We start from the raw sequence: 18,525 nt of genomic DNA on the forward strand, positions 1-18,525 counted from the left end.
TCCCTTTGGGGTGCTTTAGGTATCTGGAAGTCTAGTTTTCAGACTTGTTTACATGTCTTCTCATTTCAAGGGGTTGGGGGGGTTGTGTGTTGCTGGCATCTGTGCAGCTCACCTCCTTAGTGGTGCTGGTGTGGCTCTGCTCCTCTGTACTGCTGGTGGTGCTATGGTGGCCCGAAAGTCTCAGCTACTTGTTGCTGTGGGCCTCTGCTCCTGTGTGCTGGGGACAGTGTTATGGTGGCCTGAAAGGTCAGCTACCCTCCCTTGGTATTTATATTTCTTTTTGGTTATGCTTCTCTAGGGAATCTTAATACTCATAGATACTTAGACATACAAATACATGCAAAATATGTTTTTATGTTAAAAAGAAATGGGCAGTATAATCTGTATAAGTGGAACAATCTTTTTGTTAAAAATAACATCTATATGCATATAAATGCACACAGTTCAAATTGGTAGCAAAAGTCATCACTTGAGATTATGAGGGAGTTTCATTTCTTAGGCAATATATTTTTGTTTTCTGAAGCAGGGTCTCCCTGTTACTTATGGGTGTAAATGATCTTCCTGCCTCAGCTCCTGAAGTTGGAAATATAGGTATGCACCAAGCCCCCTGGCTCCAGGTAATACATTTTTAAGTGCTTGAATATTTTATAATAAACACAAATTAATTTGATAATCAGAAAGTAATACGTATTTTGAAAATTTTAATCATGGAACAAATAAGGATTTAAATAAAGTTTAGAAGCTATAAAAGAGGAAACTGAAAGTATCTGCATACTATGAAATTTGCTGGCATAATCAGTTACTCACACAGCTCTTTATCGTGGAATGTTTCTTTCCAACCAAAAATTTTGTATGAGTTGATACAAAGTATTAGTCGTAAAGTGCCAAGAAATGTGAAGATGTGCCAAGCAGTTTCTGGCTTCAGTGAATCTGTAGTGGGGCAGATGCAGGTGCCAGCCCACACCCACCTTTCCCAGTGGTAAACTCATTCCTTCACCTAAGGAAGCAAAAATATCCTTTTTCCTGCTATTATTTGCATTGTAAAATATACATACCATACAATTTGCCATTTTAAGCATTTTTGAGTTTCCATATCTGTGGCATTAAGCACGTTTTCAAGAAGCACATTTTCATTTCTGTGGGATTTGCCCACCACCCCTTTCCAGAACTTGTCCTCTGTAATAGAAGCTCTGAACCCATTCAACACCGACTCCTCACTTACTCCTCCCTCCAGCCTGAGGCAACTATCATTCTCCTCCATCTCCCTGGGTTTGAGTACTCTAGATACCTCATATAAGTGAAGTTATTAGTCCATGTGTGATTGGCTTATTTCCCTTAATGTAATGTCAAGAATCATTCCTAGTGTAGCATGTGTCAGAATGTCGTTCATTTTCAAAACTGAGTAATATTCTCCTGTATTTATATACCATATTTTCTTTACCCATCCGTCAGTCAGTGGATACTTGGGTTGGTTCATGTTTTGGCTATTGCAAATAATGCTCTATAAACATGGTGTACAAAGATCTGCGCAAATTGCTGCCTGAACTTGGGCACTTCATTTGGGTAAATGCAGAAATGTGGAATTATTGGATTAGATGGCCATCCTGAGTTTCAGTTTTTGAAAAATTGCCCTGCCACTTTCTACAGTGGCTGTGTACAACAAGCATTCTTTAAGATGAACGTGCTTACAAATAGTAAGTCCAAACAGATTCGCTTAGCCACTTGTCAAACCATAAACTATGGAGAGCTTAGTTCAGCTTGTGAGTAGTTTGATCCAGCCTGTGATTAGCTAGTGAATGTAGCAATGAATTGGGTAAGGTGCCTGCTCTCCACAAGCATATCTTATAACAGCAGAAGTAAGGGACACATAATACCATGTAAGACGGTTGCCAATATTAGGGGCTATGAGAAAATGGAAACACACTCTGTCAAATTCAGAGGAGGAAGAAGACTTCAGGGCAGGTCCAACAGGAGGGCCTCCAAGGGAGAGCAGGACACAGGGTGTTGATGGAAGACGGGAATAAATACATAAAAGAGAAGAAACAGCATGAGACATGTGAGCCTGTACAGGCTTTCACTGTAATGAAAAGCACGTGGAAGTCAGTTGTAAGAAAGGTAGATCGGCATCATATTATGAGTGCTAACTTTGAAATTTAGGCTTGGGAGTGTTCACTTAATCAGGGCCCAAGAAAAGCTTCTATATGCTTGGAGAACTGTGACTGAAAATCAGTTTATATAAACTAATTTAAAATTAACTTAATTTTATATGACCTATGTACCTACATACATACATATGAAATACATATCTACTAATTAACTATGTGATAAAATCCACGTAAGAAAGTCCAACAAAGCTCTGATTTTTCCCATGAGAACCACATCAACCTTTTAAGCAATATCCTATATGAACTTATTACGAAAGCATTTTTCTTCCTTCTCTTTTGGTGTCCTTGCATGTTGGTACTCTAAAATCACGTGCTTAGTTACTCAGTTTTGCAGGATCCAATTTGAAGCAAGGGGCAGAGAGAACCAAGTGGGGAGCTCCTGAGCCTGCCTAGGCTGATGGCAGTGGGGATGGGCAGTGAGCAGTAGGTGTGGAGAACACTGATGGGAACTGGCACGTTACAGGAGGGAGAGAGTAGGTGCAAAGAAGTCACAGGAGAGATGTTGTGTGACTTGATGATGAGAAGGTGTAGGGGAGAGACAATGGAGTCAGTGGTTGAGGCTCTGGCGGAACACAGAAGTCAAGGCATCCAAGAGAAAGCTGAGGTGTACATGCAGATCTCCTCAGAGGTGTCAGGGAGGTTACGCAGAGCTGGGGAGTTATGTGAGCCACAGGAGCAAGCGGTTCCTTCTACTGCCCAGTGATTTATCATCTAGATGCGACAGGAAATTGCTTTTAAATTGTGGAATTATTAATTCCTAGAAGAATAAAGCCTGCAGTAAAGTCCATAGGAGAAAACATCATTTGTGATGATCAACTCTTGTAACCACATGCAGCACACACCACACATTAGGACTTAGTGTGTGTAGCTTTAAATTCATTATAAAACTCAGCCTGGTTTAATCACAATAGCTCCAAGGCTCTCCAGACAAGTCAGCCAGCCTTTCCGTTGGAGGGCTCTCAACAGGAGCATTTCTGTAGTTTTGATCACACCTCTGGAAGACACTCAGGAAAGAGAACTTCCAGAACTGCTTCGGAAAGTGACAAGAAGATGGGATATGAGGGAAAGTATTTTGAGAGGGATTAATGGGAATGTGTCTTTCACTGTAATACATTTTTAAAAATCAATAACTGATGGTGTATTTTGATCACACCTCATATTTGTAATATCAGGAGTGTGTATATATAGTAGTGTATATGTAGTGTGTGTGTGAGATTCAGGAGTCCTTAACTAGTGGCGTGTTAATCTCTAAGCCGCCCTCCTTATAGCAGCAGAGGTTGCTGAGTGGAGGCCAATCTATTCCTGCAGACCCCTAAAGTCCCCCGGCCCTACCCAGGAGATTCTGGACCTCTGGCCCAAGATAGGGGACCGGGTGGGGAGGTCCGGGTGGGAAGGTCCCTCAGCCGCTAGGCCCAGACCCAGGAGCGGCCCGTGGCAGGCAGGGTCCCGGGGCCGGGTGTCGCTTACCCTGCGGCTGCTGGTCAAGGCCAGCTCGGGAGCCCGAGGGGGACTGCGGTGGGGAAAGGCGCGGGTCATGGGGTGCGGTTCCAAGTTACCAGGAAAACGAGGGCGAAGGGCGGCACCAGTAACCCGTGAGGTCGCCGAGGCGGCTCACTGTTCCGTCACAGAGTTTATCGTCTACAAGCCAATCTCAAGCCGGGAGACCTGAGGTCACAGCCTGGCTTCTGTGACGCTGTGGGTGGCCCCGAAGCGCCCTCGAGCTTCCCGACAAAGACAGCTAGAAAGAGAGTGCTCGGCTGTTCCCAGACAAAAACCAGAGGGCCAGGAGGAGGCAGCCGGCGCCCATTTCAAGGATTCCAGAGGTATCAGCAGAACCAGGCTCCTGAAGGTCAGATGTGAGCGGGGACCGCTGGTCAGATGCAGAGGGCGAGCGCGAACTGGTTCCCTGCCAAGTCAGGGGGGAGCTTGAGAAAAAGGAAAGGAAGCACTACCGATCCTGGCTTGATTGCATGAAGATATTTATTCTAAAAGCAGAGCTTCTGGTGCCTCCTTACGCCTTGCACCACGGCCAGGACCTCTCTTGCCTCATCCATCCTGGACCCAGACCCATGACGGAGGCGGAAGTGGCAGTAGTAAGGCTCCTCAGAGCCTGAGCAGAAAAGTGAAACTTTCTGCTGAGTTTGTTGGCTAAGAGCAAGGGCACATGAGTCAGTAGCTGAAAAGTCCTTCGTCTGGTAGAAAGCATAATAAATTGAGCCACTGTTTGGCAGGTGTCCTCTAATCTTGAAAAAAGAAAACCTTTAAAAATGAACATGTCCCCTAGCTGTATTGAAATCTGTAGTGTAGATTATTTTATAATCTCATTTATATGCATCTGGTTTCCCTCTGTTTGGTATCTTTGGAGGCAGGATCCTGTTTGTGACATCTCTATTTTATGCAGGGGCCTAACACTGTGCAGTTAATAGAAATGAATGAATTGGCTTGTTGGCATCATATTTGAAAACAACATTTAGGAATCAAATGTAGCTTTTTGAAATGGGTTAATCTAATTAAATTTTTTAAAATGGTGTTGAAAATAGATCATTGAAAAGATCTTAGATGAGAAGGCAAGTATATACTCTTTCAGTGCTTTTAAAAAGAATTTGGAGCCAGGTGTGGTGGCCCACACTTGTGATCCCAGCACTTTGGGGGAAGGCTGAGGCAGGAGGATCTACAGGAGTTCATCGTAAACTACATAGCAAAACCCTGTCTCAAACAAACAAAACAACAACAAAAAGAATTTGGGCCTGGGGCAGGACTAAGAATCCTCCAAGTTATCATTGAGGAATAATTATCTGAGAACTATTGTTTAGTTTTTATTACAGAAATAAAAATCAGATGAAAGGAATGCACTACTGTGAAAGTGCATAAAATAATTTATTGGCCCCTTGTCTTCCGTTTTTACTGTTAATATGCCTAACAGTATTTCAGATATTGTTCATGAATATGCTACATAGAAAAATGGAAATGCTATTTGTTCACATTTGTGCATCACACAAATGTGATATTTTTGAGCCATGTGCAAAATAAGTTAACTGAAGTCTTACGGAGGTGCAACTACTAACCAGTTAATTTCTACTAAAATCACATTTTATACATTTGTCCTGTTTATTTTAAACCCTTTTATCTTATACTAAGATGATTTTTTAAAAACCACAACAAAACATTTTCTTAGGAAAACAACTGAAAAACTCATTTACTATAAAGTGTTCATGTGTTTCCCTCTTCAAGGAAAAATAATAATTTAATGATTATGAAGGCTAAAATAATGCAAATTTAACTATGAAAAGTCAAGGACAGAGGTTAATGAAGGCACTTCTTGAACAAAACTCCTTCACAGACATCCTCGCATTGGTAGGATATATTTTTACCAAAGAATTATCCCTAGCAAAGTGAGAAGAGAGAATTTTTACTTTTGTCAGGTGGGATCATAGCCTGAGAAATCCTGCCTAAAATTTTAAAAATTCATGTAATACGTGCATTCTCCTTTACAATCAATCTTGTTTTAATATAAAGATAAAGTGGCGCCCCTGACTCTCCTCAGATCTGAGTAATATTTACACTAAAGCAAGACACCCTGTGTTTACCCTGTGGCTTCCCTCCCTGGCACGACGCCATTGCCTGTGGGGTGTGCACACCCTGGTTTGAAAGCTCCATCATACCATGCATATGGGTTTGGAAAAGAAGAAAGAGGCTTGTGCTCCAAGTCAGGGCATGAGGGCTTTAGTCTCAGCTCCGACATTAATGGGTTGTCGGCCAATTTCAAACCACTTACTGTCCCTGGGCCTCAGTTTCTTCAACAGTAAAATAACGTTTTTTTGCCATTAGGTTTATTGGTACATTTTAGGTATACGATACAGTTACATTCATCATTGGGATCTTGTACCTGTACATGATGTATCTTGGTTCTTATTTTTTCCCATTCTTCTGCCCTCCCTTTACCCCCTTCACCCTTCCCTATTTACAAAGACTTTGTTTCCATTTTTCCCTTTTCTCATATTTTTTCTTTTCCCTTCTTTCCTTTCTCCTAACCCTGCCACTTCCCCTACTCCTTTAGACCTTTTCTTCCTATTTTACAATATCAATTATACATTTTAAAAATTTATAAAAAGCAATAAATGTAAAAACCCCCACTTATTTAATTACCCTATCCTACATGAGTAGTATTTATTGTTTACGAGCTAAAAGATTGCTGTGGAGATGTTGACATATAATTATTTTTAAGGAAAAATTTTGCAGTCAAAATGTGTTAAGAAAAATGATGCATGTGGTTGTTATTAAACCTACATAACTTTTAAAATTCTCTTTCTAAGTTTGTCTCGATTAATTCCAATGGTCAGCACAGATATTCTTTTTCCAAATGAGTAGAAATATTTATTAGATAAAATTATCATTGACACCCATTTTCTGCTGTAAAGAATGAGAGTAGAATGAACAATATATCAGCTGCAAGCAAGGCATATTCTTTTTTTTTTTGGCTTAAATTCTTTTATTGGTACATTTTAGGTATACAATACATTTATATTTATCATTGGGTGCTTGTACCTGTACATGATGTACCTTGGTTCTTATTTTTTCCCCATTACCTGTGTGCCCTTCACTCCCTCCACCCTTCCCTATTTACAAAGACTTTGGTTCCATTTTTTTCTTTTCTCATAATTTTTCCTTTCCCTTCTTTCTTTTCCCCTTCCCCTCCTACTTCCCCTACCCCTTTGGACCTATTCTTCCTATTTCAAATTATCAATTATTCATTTTAATCCTTATAGCAATGCATATTCTTATATTTCATGGGTAAAAAGATATCTTTTCATGGTATTTGATGACCATAGTATCAACATTTTCATTGTCATAAGCTTAGGTGCAATAGCAATCCATTTCAATTGACAGTCACAGTTTTTTTCCCTCAAAATGCAAATCACAATGGAATGGTAGGGGACAATTACCAGTCTCTTACCCTGCTGCTATATTTTCAGGGAAGCTTGCATAGTGAAAAGCCTCAGAAGACATAATGTCTACCAGCAGAGGAAAAGTCAGGTATTTTATTTTGTTTCTGTTTTTACTGAAAATGCAAATAAAAATAATATCTTGTCCCTTGTAATAAAGATAAGGCCAACCAGCCTTACTGCTCAGTATAAAAGATATGGCTTCCCTAAGCTCAGAGTTCCTCTTCTGTAGCACAGGGCACTATTGCACTTTTTTGGAAATTGCCATTTTCATTCTTTCTGTAATTTACTTTGCATACTCATTGCTTAATTTATTTATTTATTTACTTTTTGGTACCAGAGATCAAACTCGGGACCTTGTGCTTGTGAGGCAGGTGGCGGAACCACTGAGCTACATCCCCGGCCCTCATTGCTTAATTTTTAACATCCAAATATCAACTACTAAAATTCCACAAGCCAGAGTAAAAGGTTTCCTACTTATTTCATGAAGTCATCAGTGGGTTCCTTCGGTCATCTTGTCAAGTCCTACAAGGTGGGCACAGCCACTTGTGCCATGGGAGGTGGGAAAGTGCAGTGAGGATGAAACAGGGCCTTCTAAATAGTAGCACCAAGAACAGAAAGGCCTTTGTCTTGCTGGAAGTTAGAGATGGTACAGGGTGGAAAATATGTGATCTATAAAAACTAACCTCCTTATGGAATTTCAATATGTGAAACCACTGAAATTACTTTCTCCTTGCATTGTTCAATTTAGCCTTGGCTCAAATTTTCACAGAATTTTTCCTAAACTTGCAGAGAAGACGTGTTAATGCTAGCAAGAATATTGGTTCTTGTCACATATGATTTGACAATCAGGCATTTGGAGCATAAATACTCAATATAAATATGCACACATATGCATCCATAAAAGCACGTGTGTATACATTTTGGTGTGTGTATATACATGCAGACATACATACACAGAGTAGATACTATATAGTTTGGATGTGATTTATCATGCAAGATTTCATGTGTTGAAGGTTTGGTCCTCAAAGTAGCAGGTGGTAGAACTTTTAAGGGCTGGGGGCTAATGGGTAGTGGTTAGGCCATTCCCTACCCTGCCCTTGAAAGAGCTTAAGGTAGTTCTCTTGGGATCCTGGTAGCTCCCTAGAGAGTAAATTGTTATAAAAGAGAAAGCTTCACCCCTAGACTTCCTTTGAGTTTCTCTCTCACCAAACGCTTCCTCTCTCACATGCTCCTGCCATGATATCATACACCATGTGGCCCTCATCAGAGTATGGACAAATGTGAGAGGTCAATCTTGGACTTTCGGCCTCCAACCCTTCTTTTCTTTCTACACTATCTAGTCTCAGGTATTACAGCAATGGGAAATAGGCTAAGAAGGCAACCTTGATAATGCGTCCAGTGATCCCTGCCTCTGGGTTTTCACATCCTTGTATGATAGCCTCTCCTTGCACGTGGGTTGGATTTATGAACTCACTTCTAATGAATAGAATAAGAAGTATAGGAAGTCACATCTGAGATTAGGTTATGAAAAGACTATGATTTCTGTCTTAACCTTTTTCTTGCTTTCTAGCCCACTTTGAAGGAAACCAGTTGCCATGTTATGAACTGATCTACAGGGAAGAAAACATAGTCATCAGTCGTACGTGTGGTAGGGTTCTGGTGGCCTTCAGCTTGGTTCCTTACTGAATTATTCATATAACGAGGTAAAGTATAAGGAATTCCACAGAATCTAAATTAGTTGTTGGTGTATCTTTTTTGTGCAAATGTATGGATAATTGGCAAGCTTCTGGGCAAGTACCCCCTTATTCTGTAAAGAGATTTTCTTTCTTTATTATAACCACAAATGAATTCATTGCAACAAAAATGATTTTGTAGAACTTCAGAAGCCTTAAAAACTTGCAGTGTAAAAATCTCTCAAAGCCTTTGCAGTTTTTTAAAAAAATATTTCTTTTGAACTACTTTTCAACATGTAGTGCCTCTAATTAAAGTGATTATTGAACTTTACTCTGCTATTTGTTTTGTATGAAAAGGTGGAAATGAAAGGATCATTAATAAGAACCTAGCAGCTGAATAAAGGCCACAAAGAGCGCACAGTTAATGTGGTCACTAAGACAGTTAGGAATTATGTATGAAGGCAATTGAAATACTTCAGCCTCTAAGCAAATAATAGTAACATCTTTAATGATCCATTTGATTGCCAGACAATACCAAGCAGAACAAATACAATTAAAGCCCATTTAAAGCTATGAGTATTTAGGCTATTTGCTTTCTAATTTCCAATCTTTGGAGAGTCTCTTATTCATGTCCTCAGTCCCTGGTAGAGTGTGTGGTTTATGGTAGGGACTCAGTTAATTTCATGCCTGCTGACTCAATGAATAAATGAAGGATGCCAGATTATCCAAAATAGTTTCCTTATGCAGTGAAAAGAGTACTTTAAACAGTTGGATGGCCCATGTCTGACCACACGTGGTGACCCAGGTTTCCTGGAGAGGATCCTGGAGCCTCATCTTGTCATCATAGAATGCAGAAGACAGAAACAAAGGATCTGTGGCTGAGGCTCCTGGGTGCCACTGCTAACAGTGATCATCTGTAAAATATTCCAGCCCAATAAGGAAAATGATTTGCCAGCTCAATCTTCTTTCTCAAACCTACCTAAAAATGGTGAGAGGCTACAGAAGAAGACTCCAGTGTCCTCCAATGTTTCAGTTATAAAGAATTCTGTAGAATATATATACAGGCTGCCCCCACTGCAGTCTCTGGTTTTCCCCTCTTATAGCTCCCAGTTGCTTTCTCTGTGGCACACAGAATCCTTTCTGCTGAACTGTGAGTATAGGAGGCTAATGAACTGCTGTTGGTCTCATCTGTCCAGTGTCAGACGGCTCCTGTCTGGCCAAGGTTATAACCCTAGGTTGGGATCCCTCCTATAACAACGTGGTGGAGAGGAAGCAGTTAAAACCAACTGTGAGACAAACCGGATGCTGCCAGGCCAGGTTTCTAGCTTAGAGAGCAGCTGGTACAAAGACAGTACAGAAAGAGGCAGAACTGGGAGTTACTTGCAGACTTGGAATTCTTGGCTTCAATCACCGCTGAGCATCTGCTTTTCTTACTACATTTTCGAAAATTCTCCTTTCACTCTTGTCAATTTGATTAGGGATTCTTTCAGTGGCATTAAGCATTCAATGGATGGAGGCAGGGAGAAGGAAAAAGAAAATGAGAGTTGTACAGGGTGAGTTGTACATAATGAGCACACTAACCATTACCTCAGTATTAGCAAAGGCAAAGCTATTTGGTTGCCTATATTTGAGTTGCAACGAGGAGTGTGTGAATTATATTCCTTCCAGATTGAGAGAACATATAACAGATAAGAAAGGCACATAATTGTCCTGTATAATGAACAAGAAAAAATATCTCAAGATGCATAAGTCATATTCTGTAGTGGGCTAGTGAAGACATCACTTTTCTAAAGTGACCCTCCAGAAGAAAATAAAATATTAAGAAATTAGAATATTGCCTATCAACTAGAATTTATACTTAAAAGCACTAAAGTGATTGGGAGGGCTGATGTTTTTATCTGGAAAATGAAGGGCTCTTAAAGTCTATAACCTGACAATTTTTAAAAACATTTTTAATGGAGGTTTTCAAGTGTACAATTCAATGTAATTTAGTACATTCCCAATGCACTCTTCACTTCTGTCTATTTGATCACTCCTAAAGAAGACCCCTTATGCATTAAGCAGTTTCTCTTCATAGAACCACCCCAGCACCCACTAATCTGCTTTCTGTCTCTATGGATTTACCTATTCTGGTGTTTCTGTAAATGGAATCATATTACATGTGATCTTTTATATCTAGCTTCCTTCACTTACCAAACTTTTTGAGTTTTATATTTGTTACATGTACTTCATTCTTTTTATGGCTGAAAACTATTCCATTTATAGATATACCACTTTTATTAATCCATTCATCTGTTGGCAGATATTTGAATTTTCTCCACTTTTTGGTGATTAGGATAATACTTAATAATTACACTTGTTTTCAAGTCTTTGTATATTGGAGTTTCAGTTTTTTTTGGATATATATCTGAATGGAATTACTAGGTCATATACTAATTCTAAGTTTAATTTTTGAGTAGCCAACAAACTGTTTTCCACAGGGACTGCAACTTTTCATATCCCCACTAGTAATATATGGGGTTTAAATTTCTCCATTACCTGCCAATATTCCTGTCTTTGCATTGCATTTCCCTATTGACTGATATGCTGGACACTTTTCACGTGCCGCCTGCCATTTATATATCTTCCTGGGGAAATTTCTATTCAAGATCTTTGTTCACTTATTAATTAGGCTGTTTGTCTTTTAGTTGTTGAGTTTTAAGGGTTCTTTATATGTTCTGAATATTATACCCTCATCTGATATGTGATTTGCAAGTATTTTCTTCCATTCTATAAGGTTATTTTTAAAACATGATGATTTTTATAGGCTGTTTATAAATGTTCTCTAATTAATGTTAATTAGAATCTTTCCTACATGCATTCTTATTGAGGCTTCATTTTTTTATCTTATCCATATGAGAGGTTTTGTTAAACAGTCAGTAGGGTCTATGTGACCTCCTCAGTCTCAGTATTTGATTCAAAGGTAGGAACCTAAATTTAATGGGCCTTATAAACTAGCCACACATATTGGTCAGAGACCAAAGCCACACAAATCAGAATCCTCTAAAATCTTTTCATAAAGCTGTTAGTATATGAATCTAGAAGCTGCCATCAGCCATGTTTCTTCCTACAGGGTGGATGGTAATGGAAGAAAATACACAGTGCAAGAGAACAAATCTTGTAATACTTGAGTACATAGTTCTAACTAGCTCTACACACACTTTTATTGTAATTTAATTGTCCAGATTTTTTTTTTTTTGGTTTAAGCTAGTGTATTTTATATTTTTCCATTTTATATCAAAATCTGACCAAGTCAGGTGATGTGGTAATGTTATCATGTGAGCATTTCTCATAACATCACAGCATTGTCACAATTATGTGTCACTTAGAGGTTTATCTTGTCCTCAGTTCTGCTAATTGTTGCTGTAAAGAGTGCATCTTCTGGCTTCTCTCACTAAATTAAAAAGTAACAGAGACGTGGAAATTATTTCTGGTAGGACTGTTTTATTGCTCTTTGTTTTTATGTAAAAATTTAAAAATATTGGCCAGGTGCCAAGAGCTTAAAATACAGCTGCATTCTGTGAATAATTAAATACCATAGCCCTGTTTGCAGTTGCGAACAGTACCTGGAATGAATGTTATAAAAAGAGCATTTCCTAAAAGGAATGTGTTGTGAAATTTAATGTATGGTACGTGTAGGTGGTCTAAAAGCTATTTTACTGCATTCCTACTTTCACTTAGAAACTTTTAAAATACTGTCACTAATGTGTGAATACCATTCAACTAAAGGAAGTCAACTAAGCCTTTTATATGGCACTATTTTAAATAATCCTTTCTGTATTTTCTAAGTCAGATTGTATAATTAGCTAATCCATCTACCTATTGTGATATGAGGTGGTGAAAAATGTCATGCATCCTGTCTTTGGTGTAATTACATACATTCCTTTTCAATTTCCTTTTGTTGACTTTAGTTATGTTTTGTAGCATAGCTTTAGTAACTGGGATATCTTTTGGGCACAGAAATCCCTTATTTCCGATCTTTGTCATTTACAAATCAATGACTCAAAGTATTACAAGTGCACTTCCATAATTGTTTGCCTTGGTGTGGCCCATGATGAAAATGATTTCCACTATTAAAATTACACTGTTTCTCTGACATGAGCTCTTGGTATTTTTCTGTTTTCTGTAGAAGTTCAGGAATTGTCTGTCGGAAGTTCCTTGACAAGAAAATTTAACAAGATCATTATTGAGTTGGTAAATTTGACAGTTTCTTTCCTAAGAAATTCTGACTTTCATAGTTTAAATTTTTCTTGCCCTCTAGCTATTTTTCTCCTGCTTCATTTATTTCATATATGATTCTTATTTGAATAAACAATTTTTATTACATTTATTTTTAACTTAAATATAGATCATGTCTAAATTGTGCAGCTATGGAAACATAACAGGTTCATGCTTTGCACTGATTATGAACATTTAAGAAGTTTCATTTAACTATGGAATGACCCTGAGGCTCTTGTCTAGAATTCCACTTCAGAGGCCCCAAGGGGAAATCTTCACATCTGGCTATGGCTTTCTCCCAGGTAAGGACATATATTAAGCTCTAGAATCCTACATTGTTTATCTATAAATCATCCTCACTGTGGCTTCCAATAGCCTGCAATATAAGCCCCTCTAATTCATTATGCATACAGCCATTAACAAGCAGACTTAGCTATGATATGTGTTAGCTTTGGAGTAAAGATATTATCAATAGTTAGTTACAATGCTTTTTCATTATTATATTGGGACACCAAGATCTACTTGTTTAAACAATAAAGAAAAGTTTTTCCTCCATTAACAAGAAGTCCAAAGGGGGATCAGTTTTATGTTTCATCTAAATCTCTGCTAGGTCTAAATCCTACACTCTTCTAAGTTGGCTTTCTTTTCAGGTCATCTGTCCCCAAGATAACAGTAGTTCTAGATTTCATATACTGCCATGTCTTTATATTGATAGGAAAAGATGGCCTACTTTATTCCATTATCATCTTCTTAGAAAGAGAAAAGTTTTTCTGGAACATTTTCTTACGCACTTCCATTCATGCAGCCTTTGCAGAACTGAGTCAAATATCCAGCCCAAATCAGTATTGGCAAGGGGAATGGCATTGCTATGATTGGTAGTAAAGAAGATTCACTTGCTGGAGGTAGGGTTGGCTGGGCAGATTAAAGAGACAGCTGAACAAAGAGGTGAGGTTTCAGATTGGGAGGAGAAAGGATTGGAATGGATGCTGGTAGAAAAAGGTTATTATTTTTCCTAGCTATTGTTTATTGTAGTCTGAAAAGTTGAGACCCTTTTGTTTCACTCCACTGTATTCTATTCCATAGTAGTAGAAAATGCTGATTCCATAGTTCCTCCTATCTCTCCAGTTTTCACAATCTGTACTATACAGTGACTAAAAAGGAGAGAATCTGTTCTGATGCTCTTTCTAGTGAAAGAATCAAGAACAGAGCCAGGGAGCTATGTCTCAGCATTGGGTGATTTTCTACAAGGTTTTCAGGATTACTATTTTTTAAATTATTTATATATTTATTGGTACACTTTAGGTATACAATACATTTACATTTATCATTGGGTGTTTGTACCAGAATGTGATGTATCTTAGTTCTTATTTTTTCTCCCTTTACTTGTGCACCCTTCACCCCCTCCACCCTTCCCTATTTACACAGAGTTTGATTCTATATTATTTTCTTCCTCATAATTTTTCCTTTCCCTTCTTCCCTTTCCCCTTCCCCTCCTGCCACCCCTACCCCTTTGGACCTTTTCCTATTTCAAATTATCAATTATTCATTTTAATCATTTTCATCCTTATTTACACTTTCAGTTTCTCACACTAGAGATACTATTTGGTATTTACACATGTGTGTCCTATTTATTTCACTTACGAGTATGGCCTCAATATGCATCCATTTAGCTATAAATGACTCTAGTTTCTCATTCTTTATGGCTGAGTGGTACTCCATTTTATAAAAAAATCACATCTTCTTTATCCAGTTACCAGTTGATGGGCACTTGGGCTATTTCCAAACCTTAGCTATTACAAACTGTGCTGCTATAAACATAGGTGCACATATTTCACTGTGGTACGATTCTTTTAATTCTTTGGGGAAGATTCTCAGTAGGGGAATAGCGGGGTCAAATGGGACTTCCAGTCCTAGTTCTTTGAGATATCTCCATACGGATTTCCACAGTGGTTGCACCAGTCTGCACTCCCACCAACAATGGAGAAGGGTTCCTTTCTCTCCACACCCCCGCCAGCATTTGTTATTGGTTGATTTCTTTTTTTTTTTCTCCCCTCATTAAGTTTATTGGTACATTTTAGGTATAAAATACAGTTACATTCATCATTGGGATCTTGTACCATTACATGATGTATCTTGGTTCTTATATTTTTCCCCCTTCCCCTGCCCTCCCTTTACCCTCTCCACCCTTCCCTATTTGCAAAGATTTTGTTTCCATTTTTTTCCTTTTCTCATATTTTTTCTTTTCCCTTCTTTCCTTTCCCCTACCCCTTCCACTTCCCCTGCTCCTTTAGACCTTTACATCCTATTACACAATTTCAATTATACATTTCTAAAATTACAATATCAAGACCTAGGAGACATTACCACAGACTTTATGGAATTTAAAAGGATATATAAAGCATATTTCAAAAATCTGTTTTGAAATAAATTTGACAACTTCTGAGAAGCACCTTGGAAGACAAATTAATGAAACTAACTCTGGAGGAAATATAAAATTTGAATAGCACTTATTAAAGAAAGTATATTCTTAGCTTGAAAGCCTGCCTATATGACAACAGCAGGCTCATATACATTTTAACTGATAAATTATATGAAACATTTAAAGCAGAAAAAAGAAGGAACACTTCTCCCTTCATTTTAGGAACTCAACATTGTGCTAATCCTAAAACTGGATAAAGATAGTAGAAGAAAAAAGTATGAACATAGATAGAAATTTCGTTAACAAAACAAACTATTAGAAGTCAGTTCTGGCAGTATGTAGAAAGTGGTTTTATTATAGGGATGGCAGTCTTTCTTCAGCATTGGAAGATCCACCCCCAAAAGTCATCATTTTAACAGAGGAAAGGAAAAAGCCATATGATCCTGGCATTAGTTGGAGAAAAAGTATTGGACTAAATTCCACACCTGTTCATGGAAAGAGCTATCAAGAGACTAGAAGTAGAACAGAACCTTCTCAACAGATTAAAGACATGTACTCCATACTTCCAGCAAGAATGCCTTATATGAATGGAGAAGATACAATGCTTTCTCCTTAAGGTGGGGAACAAGGGCAGATATGCCTACTCTTCATCTGTCAATTAAACTTTGAAACATAGGCCCAAACCAAAATAGTCTGGCAATAAAATAACACAATTAGGATAGGATTGGCAAGGTAGAAGCAAAATCTTTATATGTAAATGAAATGATCATCTACAGAGAAAATGCTAAGAAATCTCTAGGAGCCCCTAAAACTTCTACTTGAATTTAGCAGGATTAGAAAACATAAGGTATATATAAAAATTCAGGTCTGTGTATACTTGCTATAAATGAAGAATTGGATATTTAAATTTAAAAGTTATGTAGGAGTACAAAGGGCCTAGAAAAGTTTAAAAAAAAACCAACAGTGTTGGAAGACATTTAGTACCTAATTTTAAGACCTCTTCTAAAGCTACAGTAATCAAGGCAGTGTTGGTGTAAGGAAAGACATATAGATCATTGGAATAAAACAGAGAATCTAGAAATAGAACCACACATACGTGGTCCACTGAGTTTTGAAAGACTAGTTAACATTAGCATTTTATAGAATATAAACTAAATTCAAGAGCCAAGGAAGAGAGAGTGTTTTCAGCAAATGGCACTAGAACATCTGGTATCCATATATAAAAAATTAACCTCAACACTTTTTTTCCATACATGAAAATAACTTGAAGGGATCTATGAACCTAAATAAGAAAGCCTAAAAGTATAAAACTTTAAGAAGAAATTATAAGGGAAAATATTTATGAATTCAGGGTAGGCAAGAACTACCTAGGATACAAAACACATGATGTATAAAAGAAAAAAATTGATAAATGAGATTCCATCAAAATTTAGAACTTTAAATGACATCATTAAAATGAAAAGTAGTCCTTAAACAGACCATATTTACAATGCATATAACCTATGACCAGAATATATAAAGAATTCTTAGAGCTCATTAATAGACAACCCAATTAAAAAGTAGACATAAGAAGATGATAAATAGCCAGTATAGCACAAGTAATGGTGTGCAACTCTAGAATCAGAAAATTACTAATCAGTACAATAACAAGACTGAATTATACACTCATTAGGGAGATGAAGTCAAAAGTTTTAAAAGCCTTGTCATGACTTTTTCTTTTTGTTGGATTCTCTCCCTTTGCATTTAATTTGTCATGTACAATGGATTCATTCTGCTGGGTTTCCTGGGGTTGTGATCCTCATTGTCTTTTCTTAGGGTATTGTCTAAAATTTTTTGGAGTGCTGGTTTGATATTCATGAAGTTCCTGAGGTGCTCTTTATCATGAAAGTATCTTATTTCTCCATCAATTTTGAAAGATAGTTTTGGAGGGTACATCAATCTGGGTTGGAGGCTGTTTTCCTTTAGGGCTTGAAATACATCACTCCAAGCTCTTCTTGTCTTGAGGGTTTGCATTGAGAAGTCTGCTGTGATTCTGATGGGCTTTCCTTTGTATGTGATTTGTTTCTTTTCTCTCACTGCTTGTAGAATTTTGTTCTTCTGTTGGATTTCTGGAATCCTAACTATTATATGCCTATGTGTAGATTTTTTTTGATCAAGGCTAGCTGGAGTCCTATATTCCTCCCTTATCTGTATGTCAAGTTCTTTTCCCCTGCTTGGGAAGTTTTCTGCCATCACTTCTGTGAACAGTTTTTTTATGTCACCTGTACTCTCTCCTCTTTCTTCACTGACTCCAATCAGTCTTATGTTATTCTTTTTGCATCGTCTAGCAGCTGATGGATTGATTTCTCGTGTTCCCTTACAATTTTAAAGCAATTTTTCTTTTCCTGGTCACTAATTGCAATCTTATCTTCTATATCTGAAATTCTATCCTCACATTGGTTCATTCTGCTGCACAGACTTTTGATGGAGTTTTCAATCTCCTGGAAATCTGTTTGCATCTGTTTCATGGATTCCATTTGTTTCCTACGTTGGGATTCCATCATGTTCCTCAGATCCTCTATTTTTTTTTTTAATCTGTGTTCTCTCTAGATTTATTAATCATGTCTTGCACTATGGGCACAATCTTTGCTGTTATCTGAGAAATTATTTCTGATTTCATTTTTCCCAGATCCTCTTTTGTTGCCAATTCAGAGAGTCCAGGTTGTTGAGTATCAGATTGTTCCATCTCTTTTCCCTTTGGGGTTGCTGTAGGTGACCTGGACATCTGTTTTTGAGGCTTGTTTATGTGTCTTCTCATTTCCACGGTGTGTGGGGGCATGCTTCTGGCGCCTGCACTGCTCACCTTCTCTGCCCTAGGTGCGTGGAATGGCAGCAGGAGAGCCTCCTTCCGGGAGCTGTGACTGGCTCACCTTCTCTCTCAAGCATTTAGGACAAATGGGTCAGCAAGAAGATCTGTACCAGCAAAGAGGGGGAGCTCTTCTGCCACAGACAGGCCTATTGGTTGATTTCTTGATAGCAGCCATTCTTTGTGGGGTGAGGTGGAATCTCAGTGTTGTTTTCATCTG

The 18,525-nt window shown here is 38.1% G+C and overlaps 1 protein-coding gene and 1 long non-coding RNA gene across 7 annotated transcripts in view; one reads left to right on the top strand and one right to left on the bottom strand.

The window, feature by feature from the left end:
* Positions 1-18,525, bottom strand: part of Lrrc72 (leucine rich repeat containing 72) — a 182,232-nt gene that overhangs the window by 84,252 nt on the left and 79,455 nt on the right. Inside the window, exon 1 of one of the 2 annotated variants that reach the window (XM_087206694.1) lies at positions 3,633-3,762. The exons of the other annotated variant lie outside the window; for it this stretch is intronic. The gene's annotated coding sequence lies outside the window, so the exon portion shown is untranslated. Of the gene's footprint in view, positions 1-3,632; positions 3,763-18,525 lie in introns of those variants that run through there. 2 annotated transcript variants of the gene reach the window in all.
* The window catches only part of LOC101712100 (uncharacterized), a 28,888-nt gene continuing 14,233 nt past the window's right edge, over positions 3,871-18,525 (top strand). For 3 of the 5 annotated variants that reach the window (XR_015449371.1, XR_015449368.1, XR_204997.3), the window contains exons 1-3: positions 3,871-4,014; positions 7,139-7,199; positions 8,682-8,814. This is a non-coding gene — a long non-coding RNA (uncharacterized LOC101712100). Of the gene's footprint in view, positions 4,015-7,138; positions 7,200-8,681; positions 8,815-12,952; positions 13,018-13,171; positions 13,344-18,525 lie in introns of all 5 variants that reach the window. The other 2 variants (XR_015449370.1, XR_015449369.1) reach the window with 1 other exon arrangement.

Source organism: Heterocephalus glaber, unplaced genomic scaffold (assembly GCF_053883595.1).
Source record: "Heterocephalus glaber isolate CG9 unplaced genomic scaffold, H.glaber_assembly_v1.0 deba00000676, whole genome shotgun sequence".
Taxonomy (NCBI): Eukaryota; Metazoa; Chordata; class Mammalia; order Rodentia; family Bathyergidae; genus Heterocephalus; species Heterocephalus glaber.